The following is a 12,513-nucleotide window of genomic DNA, read 5'->3' on the forward strand; positions in this document are numbered from 1 at the left end:
TAAAATAATAAGAATTTTATATGATTTGATTTAAATAATGGAGATTTCGGAATTTAATACTTTCAATTTTTACAGACAAAGAAAATTAATTATATTATCTCTAATATTTGAATTAGAGTATTTCATTGAAATTAATTTGTAAATTTATGATTAAATAATATTTTCTTTAAAGATAATTTCGTTGAATTAAAATTTGTTTTCAATTACTCTATTACCCTTAATTTAGTAAAATGACTAAACTGCCCTTAACCCTAATTCTACTACACTCACCGCCTCCCTTTCTTCTTCATGTTGCGCAGCCTCCAACCCTCCTCTCCTCACTCTTTCTACGTTCCAGCCATTCACACATAAAACAAACACATTCACATGCACGGAGGAGAGATCCGAGAGAGGGAGTTTGCGAGGAGAGAGGGGATGCGCGTGTGGCGTCACCGTCGCCATCTTCGACTGAGTCGCCACCAGATCCACTGCTGCCGGAGCTTTTGGCCGTGCCTCTGCTACCAAGGAACGCAGCTGCCGCCCGAGACCCGCTGCTGTCACCGGGAAAACTTTGATGGTAAGGGTTTTTGAGTTTGGTTTACCTTCGTTTGAGATTCTAGAAACCTTATTGTCTCTGTGTGTTGGTTTCAGTCACCGTCGAGCAGAGCCGTCGTGGAGAACCGTCGCCATCGTCGAAGCTCTTGTCGCTGTCAGAAGCTGCTCCGCCGCCGTTTGGGTCATCGAGAACGTGGCCGTGATCACCGAAACCACCATCGGAGTTATCGCTATTCAGTACAGTCATTTTTCCTTGTCTGGGTAAGCGTCTCGTTTCGGAATCTTTGAAATTGGTATTTTCTATTTTAAGTTGTTAAGGCTCTGAGATTTTGATGTCGTAGGATCGAATTCTGGTCTTGCATGCTGAGCTCTATGACTGTGGCATACGACGTCAAGTTGCTGCGTTGTCACCGGAGCTGCCACTGCTCTGTTCTCTTGCTTATTTGTAAGTACAGTAAGCTGTTCCTCGTCCCGAACCTCTATAGTTGCTATTCTGCTATATGTTTCTAAGGTCCTTGCAACGTTAATGCTTTAGGATTGAGTTTCAATTCTTGTATGTCGATATTAGAGTTGATGTGGTTGTGGCTATCGCGGATTGCGCGCCAAGAGAAAAGGGTTTCGTCGACAATGTTTGGGTTTTGGGTTCGGCTTGTCGAGGTAGGGGCTTTTTATACAAACTAATTTATTTTAAATTGGAATTTTTATAAATAGATATGATTTGCTAAATGTATTTCTGGTGATTATGTAAGTCTTATGCATTGTCTGATTTGTCTTGAATGAATATGGTTGTCTGTTGAACTGAAATAATAACTGATTTTGTTAAATGGAGGTTTCTGATTGTTTTGATTCAAAATGATCTTTAATATTTGAAAGTTTGAATTTGGTTTTATTGAAAACTGATTTGGTCTTGAACCCATTAGAAAGGGGTTGAGGATTGATTTGGTTGGGACCCGAAAGGGTGGCAAAGTCCAAATTTTAGGGGAGATGCTGCCAAATTTTCATGAAACTTAAGATTTTGTTTTAAAAATGTGATTTAGAAAATAAATAAACTTGAGAGGTTCTATTACTTGGTTCTTGATTTCTTAAGAAATAGGTGTTTGGAGTCTAATCTGGTTAAGGAAAGTTTATGTTTTAAGATTGATGTAAATATAAAAGGAACCTATGTTTTGAAGTTTGATTAAAGAAATACTTTTGGAGGAGTTTTAGTGGATTGTAAAAGAAACTGAACTTTGATTAATTAAATTCGTTTTGCTATTGAGCTATTCTTTAAATCTTGACTTAGCAAGGTTAAACAATTCCGAGTCTTGGAAAGGTTTCCGATTTAAGAATGAAATAAAATTGGTTTTTGAGCTTAAATAACTTTGGTTTTGAAAGTGGTTCAGAACTTTTGGCTTACATGCTTTTGTTTTGATTTTAAATCTTCACTTTAATTGATTTCAACTTAAATAACTATGATTCCGAGAATTTCTAAAGAGTTTAAGAAATGAGGCAGGTTATTCTTCCCTAGAGTCTTGAGTCTTTGCCAAAGTTGTTAATTAATAACTCTAATTTAAAATAGTCAAACGAATGATTTAAAATTGAAGGATTGAGCCTTTTCAAAGAAAATTTCCTTTTGAGGTGATATTTAAAAGTCTTTTGGAAGTTTTGGAAAATGTCACTTAAAGTGACTAAGTTTTGAAAGAGAATTAAATTATGAGCTTGAAATGATTTGAGAAATTGAGGATTTTAAAGTGAAGACTAAAATGTATTGGTCTTGGTTTCAAAGTAAGGAGATTTGAGGAAAAAGTTACTTATGGCTTGAGTGATGATTGATTTGATATGAATTGTTAATGAAGTGCGAAAATGATGATGAATAAATGAATATGTGACTTTTGCACTTCTTTTATCTGAGATACGAGTTTTCCTGGGTAAAGTACCGTGGCTTGCCACCACGTGTTCTAGGTTGAGACTCGATACTCTGTTGACCCTATGACGTAAGGGTGACTGGTCACTTATAAATTCCCGGGAATGGTACTTCCATTGAGTGATTTGATATATATATGAGAAAAAGATATGCATAGACTCATGGAGATGCGCGTCAGGGGACAGTCCAAGGATTTAGCAAACCAGACTTGTCGGGTTGGCTTGATAACCGACAGATGAGACTCATCAGCCATAGGACAGGCATTCATCATATGCATTTATGTGACATTGTTTGGGTATGCATATTGTACTTGGTTTGCTTATGTGAATAATTATGTTTAATTGCTAATTGCTCTACTTGATGTAACTGTTTGATTGTGCTTGAACATTCCTATTTGTGTTTTTGACTAAAAATTGGTTGGTTTATGGTGGATTGATTGTTGATTGTTGGTCATTTATACTGTCTAGGAAAAACTTTTAAAAAGACTTTTGGATTTCTGAGAAATTAACAGCTTTCCCTTTTAGAAAGGATTTCGGATTTTGAATATTAAATCTTTGGTTTTGAAAAGAAGCATAAGGTGGTTATTAATCACTGTACGTTGAAAACGTTTTTATTTTCGTATCTTATTATAGCAATTCTGTAACCCTATAGTGAGAACGCTTTCGAGGATGATGTTCTCACTCCCCTACATGTTTTTTTTTTCCTTTTCAGGATACGGGCGACGAAACTTCAGAAGAGTTATATTCATTTTCTGTTTATTCGACATTAATTTGTATTACCTCGGTTTTATTTTTCTCTCGCCTTTATTTCTAGCAAGTTTTTTGCAAGAGGGATAGGAGTTTTGATATGTGAAGTTTGTATATTGGTATGATGTATATATATGTATTATTTGTAAGTATTGTAATCTGTATTGTAACGTATGGATGTATGTTTTGAATATTCGATTTCAATTTTAAACAAGCTCATATTTTAGTATTAAATATCTTAAGAGTCGTCGTAATACCCGGGCTATTAGAGTGGCGCAGCTAAAAGCGTGACGTTTTGATAGTTAGGGTATTACAAATAATACTACACATCTAAATATTTTTGTTAATTAAATTTAATTAAATTAGTCTAATATCAATAAAAATTAATTATAAATAATATTATTTTAAGTCTTTATTTAATTTAGTTGGACTTAGTTTATAAAAAAACTTGAATGTATAATATTACTTAAGAAAAATGATGTGTATATATATATGTTTGTAAACAAGTTAATTTTGCATTAGTGAATTTCTTTACATCATAAAAGATGTAGTCTTGTACACATGTTGGTTAACCACTAATGATTTATAAATATAAAAATTGATCGCAATAATTTCATATAACAGTATAGCACAATCTTTTTTTTTCCCTATTAACATTTGTCAAAAAGCTGAAGGTCAGTTAGATACCAAAAAATGATTATCTTGTATTCCTGTACGTAGGATTTTGTATCCGGTTCTAGCTTTGTTAGTTTATAATTTTATATAGTTATTGTTACTTGCTTTTTAAGTTTTCTTCATATTCATCATATTCTTTTATGAAAAAAGTTTAAAGCTAACCAAATTTATTATTTTTATTAGTATTTTTAGTTATTAATCTAATTTTTTAATTTAATAATCTAACAATATATGTTTAGCTTATATTTTTAAATAATATTAATTCTTTGCTGACAAAAATAATAATTTTTGTTGACTTTCTACTATTTCTTTCTTTTATTATATTCAGAATATGCTATATTCTCTATTCCATCTTAGTTTGTTCTAATTTTTTCTTTTATGAATGACATCAAACACTACAGTTTTTGCAATAATTAATATATAAATTTAGGGTCATAGATGCATTACTCCCACTTTTATGTGAGAGTATCATTAACTATCTTAAAAATATTTATAAAAGAATTTTGCTTTTTTGTTTTTGGAAGAATTCATAATTAGACATTTACTTTTCTGTTTATATTTTGTACACATTCTTCCTTTTCTTTTTTAATCACAGTTTCAAGAGAGGAGACATTTGCCTTTGTTAGGATTCTTGCCTCCTTCTACCACCGTCGCTCGTTCTCTGTTCCTCTTTCTCTGCGGTCGCTCGTTTTCTGATCCTCGCCATGAGCTGTTGCTGGTTCTCTGCTCCTCACCGTGTGCCGTCGTTGCTAATCTGCTTCTCCCCGTATCTCGCCGTCGCTTTCGTGCCTACTCAAAGTCAAAGCAACATTTCTTCTCCTTTCTAGACTCGCTGTCTCCGGCTCTCTGCTTTAGTTCGCTAACTTAATTCAGATATATCTCTCAATTTAGTTTCTTTTTTTTCAAAGTTTTGATTCCAATTTAAAAATGGAAATAATATGAGAAAGTCTGCTGATATATTTTTTTAACATGTGTGGAATTATAGCATTGGTTAGTTGTAGCAATTTTAGCACTTCAAAAAGTTATGTTTTTCTTTCTTTCAGATAGCATTGGTTAGTTTTAGCAATTTTGACTAGTTATATTTTTTGTTAGTAGAAGATAAAAATTTTGCAAAATCGTTTACATTTGTTGTTGAGAAGCATTGCTATGTCATTATTATGCATGGACTAGGGTTCAAGTTCAGAAGATATTATAGTAGATTCTTAAAAGTTATTGCATGTCAATTCGATCTATTATATTCGTATTATTTTTTATTACTGTCAAGCGATTACTTGGCTTGGGAGTGTGCTATTCTTGATTCGACATTGTCCTACCACGTTGGTGTATCATTATGTTCAAAATACAATTTTTAGCCTTTTCACGTGTTTATGCAGATCAGATTATTAACATTGTGATTGAGTATCTATTTTTCTTTTGTTTGGCTTGGAGTTGAAATTATCCCTATCCTCAATGGCCCAGTTTCATACTTGTTGGATATGTATAAAAAAATCATATAGAAACTTTTACAAAGAGTTCACTTCATCCCGTGCTTCTTCTTCTGAGATTAGTTTGACTATTGGATTTAGTGAGACTTACCAAGGATTTGAATCTGATCTTAGAACTCCTTTAATTACTTACACTGAATTAGTCACACAAATTAATGAACCTAGTTTGTGACAAATTGCCAAATGTGTTTATACCTAATAACAACATGGTTTGTATCAGAGGTAACAACTAGCAAGGTTTCCTTTAAATCTTTTGTACTTGAATTTGAAATTGAGCACATTGTTCCACTTATGTGATTGCTAATTTGCTATGCTATTTGTATTGTGAGTACAACTGTGATGAGTTTCACATCAGGCATCTTTACCCTTTTATTCGTAGCTCTTTTCATGCAACACTCGCTAACTACCATCAGGATGGTTGCATGTTAATCAAGCATAGTTGGTGTTTATATTACAATAGTTGAAAAAATTTGGCAGCAGATGACTATATCATTAACATTAGCATTTCCTTCATAGTGTTTTCATATCATTAACAATAATTGAAAATATTATATTTCGCTCTATATTTACATAATTGTTACTTCGATTTCTGGAAATAGATAGTCTCCCTAAGGACTGGAAATAATTCTTTAAATGGTGACATTTTTGGTTTAGTTTAAACAATATTGCATTGATTGCACTACTGCAGTATTGTCTTAAATAAATAATATTTTGGCTGTATTGGTGAACATCAGTATTTTTTATTTATATTTGTTGCTTACCCTCGTTAGCATAGTGATTGTAAATGGTGAAGTAATGCTGTCTTATTTTTATGCTTACATATATCTAATAGATGCTATTTTTAATTGTTGGGAATAAGTAGTATGACCACAATCCAATCAATCACGTGTCAAATAATTTGTTATTGTTATTATATTAAAATGTTAATATAATAACGTCCTTGATTAAATTTAGAGATTTATCATTGTGATAGTGATCACAATATTGAGAGATAAATCTTTTATAATTTAATCTAAATTGTTCTTGGTCATAGGATTATTAAAAAGGACATTAATAATCCGGAAAGATCAATATATATATATAATGGTCTTCATTGGATGAAGATTAATAGATCTCATTTATTAAATTATATATATAGATGGTGCATATAGAGATATGACCATTGAACTGACTCACTCTGAGAATTCCTAATGGTTATAATTACCGCATATTTGTTAATAGGATATTCAGTTCATTATAATAATGGTAACAAGTTAGAGTTTGACAATTAAACCATACTCTAAAGGTTAACCAAGAGCTGGAAAGATGGAAGGAATTATACTTTGTTCTTCTGAGGTTCTTAGTAAAAAAATAGATTACTTCAAACTATCGGGTCGTTGAGGAGTGTTGCTAGACGCCAACCTTGATTAGTAAATTTAGTATGACTAATTTACTACCCACTTAGTATTGAACCTATGGGGTCACACACTAACGAGTGTTCTGATCTTTGCTATAGAATTATTTAATTATTATTTTGATTTGATCAAATAAATAATTATATTAATTCAAATGGAATATTATTGTATTCTTTGCTAGCACTAAGAATATAATAATAATATGATAATTGAGAATATTAAATGAGATTTGAGAATAATTAGTTATTCTATTTTTGAATTTGAATTATAAATTTGAATGAGATCCAAATCGATTATGTTTTAAATTGTTATGATATGATTCATAAATTTGAAAGATTCAAGTTTAAAATAACAAGATATGATTTAAATTTGAATTGAGAATCAAATTTAAAATCAGTAACAAATCTCATACTATATATATGTATGCCAAGAGTAGAGGAATTACAGAAAAGAGGTGAGAATAAAACACAAGGATTTTATTCCTTTACCTCTACACACATAAACGTTTGTGAGCCTGATTCTTGGAGAAGAATTTTATGGCGTACAAAGAGTTGCAAGAGGTTTCTCAATTTAGATCAGATGTCCATTGGTCAAGGAGTTGACAGCAAAGGTTGGTCTCGATGTGGATACGCGTAGCGCTTTTGTACAATCGAAGGAGAAAAGGATTTTTACTAGCGTACTCAGGTATTTAGATCTGATCTATATTGTTTATTATTGGAATAAAGTTTAAGCACAAAAATAGATCTTTAGGATTACCTTATTTTTCTTCCGCTACGTGTTATAAACATATGGTAATCCTTCATTGATTATGTGCAACATAGCCATATAAAGTTGTATTAAATTACAAAAAAACTAAAAAATAAAGAAAATAAAGCTGAACTAGCTGTTTTCGTAATATCGCATGAAATGATGACAAAAGAGCATAACGATGAATCAGAACTTGTGTCATAGCAATACAAAATAATTCTGTCCTAAACCATGTTTTGTTATTTCTGATTTTTTCCACCATCTCTTTCCACATTTGAAGACAAAAGAATAGGAAAACAAAATAAATAGTAAAGAAAATCCTAATTTTTAAGAGACTTTCCCAAACTTACGGATACACCTTACATCAAATCTCAATTTTTACTATAAAAGAAGCTCCACATACCTCTTCAAACTCACCACCCTCATCACATCTTTCTCCTACAACTTTTTGTGTGATTTCTCTCTCCTTTCTTTTCTTTCAAAGGGAGAGAGAAGAATAAAAGAATAATAACAATAAAAAAAAATAAACAATCAACATTTGTAATAGAAAGATGGCATCTTCAATGAGAGTGGCAGTTTTTCTTGGCATGATTGCAGCTCTTATTTCAATAGTAGCTGCTACAGAACCCGCTACTTTATCTATCGATCTTAGTCACATTCCCACAAACGAAACTCAACTTCTTACCGAAAACAGTGGTAATTTCCCTATTATTATTCTATTCTTTGAATATCATTATTGTTGATATCTGAATATTAATTCATGATGTTCTAGGTTGTTACAATTTTTATTTATGTTATTGTTTAATTTGTTTGCAAAATGTAGGTGCTGCCTCATATGATCAAGCAATTTCTTATGTCCTAATGTTGCTGGCTCTGGTGTTCACCTACATCTTTCACTAAATGAAGGCTGAGGAATCCACAAAGAATTATTTTTTTATTTTTTAATTTTTTTACAACAGGAATATACAAAAAAATTATGGATACCTGGATTGTATTTGTAGTTCCAATAATGATATTCTAATAATTGTTTATTTTCCTTTATTTATTTGTATTTCTGTGTGTTCGTTCACCTACATTATCTTTCACTCTTGTTAAACATGTCCAACTTATATATAAATCTCCACAAAACCTAAGCGTCAATATTGGAATGTTTAGTCAATGAGTTATACCTTAAATGGCATAATCTCCTTATATTTATCTAAGAAGTCGTGGGTTCGAGTCTTCCTATCTTTGGTAAAAAAAAATATCCGAATGTTTCTTCTCACTTGTTTAATTTTAATATTTTTTTCTTTTTCTTCAACAACAACAACAACAACAACAACAACAACAACAACAACAACAACAACAACAACAACAACAACAACAACAACAACATTCATAGGCTCTAATGGTGTGTATTTGCTAACGGTTTTAATTTGCTAGGATATCAACTTGTTTTTTTTTAATCATCAATAAGCCAACAAAATAGAAAACATGAATGGGTTTGGAGTTTGAGTTGTTATTTTATATAAAAAGTATAAGTAAAAGAAAAAAGAAATGCTAGTTAATTATGGACTAAAAAAAGTAGTTTTTTTTTTTCGTTTAGAATTATGGAAGGAATATGATGAAATGAAAAATTTAAAAGTAAAAAGAATTTTATTGTACAATTCAAATGGATGAATCCTTACCTTCTCTCCATTTTTCTTCGATCAAAATTCACTAACAATTCAACCCTTAAAAAGATGCAAAGTAGGGATAGATAGAGAAGGATGCTCACAATTCAGGTAAATATTAGTCGATAAGTAAAAATATATATACTCAAGAATATAGAAGATTATTACGATTTTATATTTTATGTACTTAATTTATGTTTTCAAATTTACATCAAATTTTGATTTTTTCTGACTTACTCAAGAGGGGTAAATTGAGTAATAAAGATAAATATAATTTTTGTTTAAAGATAATATATTTTTTGTTTTCTGGCGAGTTTATAAAAAAAAAATTTAAACCATTAATTAATATTTTTTGTGTCACTCGAATAAAATAACTTTTATAAAATACGAACGGTAATTATTTTTACATGTACTTGCAAAATATGAGCCCAACCCACATTCTCTTCTAATATACAATTTATATTCAAAATTTGGCACTATAAAATCGGCCCAATAGTATCAAAACTAACTCATGCAGTCTTATCCACATAGCTTGGACCGGCTTAAATATAGATATTCGAGATTCATAACCGTCAACTCATTGAAAAGTTCATTCACTATAGGAATGGGAAATCGATCCTTGACTGTAATATTATTTAAAGCACGGTAGTCAGTACAGAATGTCCAAGAGCCATCCTTTTTCTTGACCAAAAGGATTGGTGATGAGAAGGGACTATGGCTTGGCTGAATGATGCCATCCTTAAGTATCTCTTAAATCATGCACTCAATTTGAGTCTTATGGTGGTGAGGGTATTGATACGGTCTAACTCGAATTGACGTTGCCCTATCTACCAAAGGAATAGAGTGATCATAAAATCATTATAGGGGAAGTCCTGTAGGCTGCTGAAATACTATTTGATACTTTTGGAGGAGTTAAGCAAAAACAGGCTCCAAGGTAGGAGAAAGCGACAAGGGAGTAATTGGATTTTGTGCAGGTTGCTGAATTTCTACTGTGAAGACTTCCTCAATTGCATCAGTGTTGAGAAGATGTTGAATATGGTGATACTGAGCTTGCTTCGGGATGGAATTCTTCTCACCATACACTGTAACAAACTTTCCATTATGAAGGAATCAAAGAAAAGCAGCATCATAGTCCACAATGTGCGTTTTCAGTTGCGTGAGCCAAGGGGAACCAATCACCAAGTCACCTCCAGCAACATGCAGCACAAAGACATGTGGAATAGTAACTTTACACCCGCTCATTGTGACTTCCAGAGAAGGAATATAACCCTTAACATCCATAATGCCAAAATTTTCTACTATCACCCTCACACCAGGGACATGCTGCACTGGGATATTCAAGAATTTGGCTATTCGAGGCTGGAGTAAACTATCAGAGCTGCCTCCATTCAATAGAGCCTGAACCTCTAACCCTTGAAGGAGAGCTCTGATTCAGATAGTAGACGAACCAGAGGTACCATGCATGGCATTGTAGGATAGGTGATAGTCAGTTACTTGTTGCTCAAGGGTGTGTAGTAAAGGATCTACTACCTCTTCAATCACAGCTTGCTGTTCTAGATCCATGGCTTCCTCTTCTCCAAGTTGAAATAATATGAAGTGACAATTTGGGATAGAGAGTGATGTACTTCTCATCGCACCAATAACACAAGCCTTTGGCTCTCTTAGCCTGAATATCAGCTAAGGATAACCTGCGAATTGGATTTTATGGAGAAGAAGCTGAGGATCGTTGGGATGGCACTTGTAGTATTGAAGGTGAGCCTGTACATAGAGAAGGCTTAGGTTGGTTATAGTCAGGGTCTGAGGGTTAACAGAGCAGAATGAAGCCGGCGCTATAGTGGTATACAGATTGGGGGAGAACTTGTCCTCGTATAAATGGGCTAAGCTCACGACCCTCATCAAGGAAGGCGGACACTGCGCCTTGACCTCGCACCTAATGTCCTGTTGTAACCCACTGATGAAACAATCCCTCAAAGCATCCGGGGGATCAATGTGGGATCTGTTAGCCAATGCCACAAATTCTGCATAATAATAAAAAATAGACCCTTGCTGTTGGAGTTTGAAAAGAAGTTCTCTCGGTGATTCGAATAGCGAAGAACCAAACTCAATTTCAATTGATCTCTTCAATGGGGATTGCCAAGGGATCTCTTTAATTTCTTGGTGATATACGCTGCATCATCTGAAACCAAGGGATTGTCATATCTGACATGTGCATCATAGCGAGACCCACTTGTTCCTCCTCAGGAACCCGGAAGAACTCAAAATATTGATCAATAGAAAAAATCCAAGCTAAAGCATCAGATCCATCAAATTTGGCCAAGTTGCAGTTTACTTTTCTGGTTGCGCAATTCCATGCCAAGAATGATCCTCTCTGGAGTTGGTGCCATGGTGAGAACCCAAAACAACCAATCGAGCCTGAGATGACTCATTAGCGAGTTAGGAAATGGAGGCTTGGAGAAACTCAAATTTCAGATCCGTTGCTTCCTTCAATCGAGCTCGCTCAGATCTGTTCTCTTCTATCATCGACTCCATCATCTGAAATAGCTTCTTGACATTGGCCTTCAAACCCTTCATTCTGGTGTTGTCTGCCATGGTAATAAAAGCATCAAATGGAAGGTACTTAATAATGCAGATGGAAAAGTAATGTTATAATGATGATTTAGAAGAATAATTACGAGAAAATTGGAACTATATGAGTTTGTAGTATTACTTGAAGAAAAATAAACCATTAAAATAGTGGTATGAACTAAGAAAGGAAAGTGAAGTAAAAACGCAGCGATGCTCGTTGTGCATGAGGACCTGAATGAAGAGAAGAATTAATTAGAACAGATAGAAGGAATTCAATGTAATCAGAAGAGATAAGAACAGAATGATAGAATGGCACCATACCAGGCTCAAGCTACCCTACATAATTCTTCCATTTCGTATTTATGATGCGTCCTCTCATGCTTCTACGCACGTCCGAAGGAGATAGGTCAACAACCATGTGTTTCTACTCTGTAACTAACTTTCCCTTAGTAGAATTGCTTGCATTAGTGCTCACTCCCATATAAGAGGAGTGTTAGGGGGCCAGCAATTTTTGTATTTTGTAACCATCAATTGGCCATCAATAGTGTATTCAATGGTGTGAGATTACATCCAATGGTGAGAGATCGCTCACTTTTCCTTTGATGGTTAAGTGCTGGTCACAAATTACAAAAGTTGCTGGTCCCTAGACTTTTCCCCATCCAATTTTGTTGTTCTCTTTCTTATATATACTTTGCTACAAGAGATGAAATAAAACACTCATTTTATTCCAAGCATGACCCATAAGTGCTGTTGATAATTTAGAAGACCAGAATAACAAGTTTTTTTTTTTTTTTGTTATTATTACTAAAATCT

General features: G+C 33.2%; 2 long non-coding RNA genes across 2 annotated transcripts in view; one reads left to right on the forward strand and one right to left on the reverse strand.

The window, feature by feature from the left end:
• The window catches only part of LOC110264367, a 17,868-nt gene extending 14,850 nt beyond the window's left edge, over nucleotides 1-3,018 (reverse strand). Inside the window, exon 1 of the long non-coding RNA XR_002350456.1 lies at nucleotides 2,924-3,018. This is a non-coding gene — a long non-coding RNA (uncharacterized LOC110264367). The remainder of the gene's footprint in view (nucleotides 1-2,923) is intronic.
• LOC110264369 lies at nucleotides 7,819-8,431 on the forward strand. The gene is made up of 2 exons (XR_002350458.1): nucleotides 7,819-8,179; nucleotides 8,307-8,431. It is a non-coding gene; the product is annotated as an uncharacterized LOC110264369 (long non-coding RNA).

This window comes from Arachis ipaensis, chromosome B07 (genome assembly GCF_000816755.2).
Source record: "Arachis ipaensis cultivar K30076 chromosome B07, Araip1.1, whole genome shotgun sequence".
NCBI classification, from domain to species: Eukaryota; Viridiplantae; Streptophyta; class Magnoliopsida; order Fabales; family Fabaceae; genus Arachis; species Arachis ipaensis.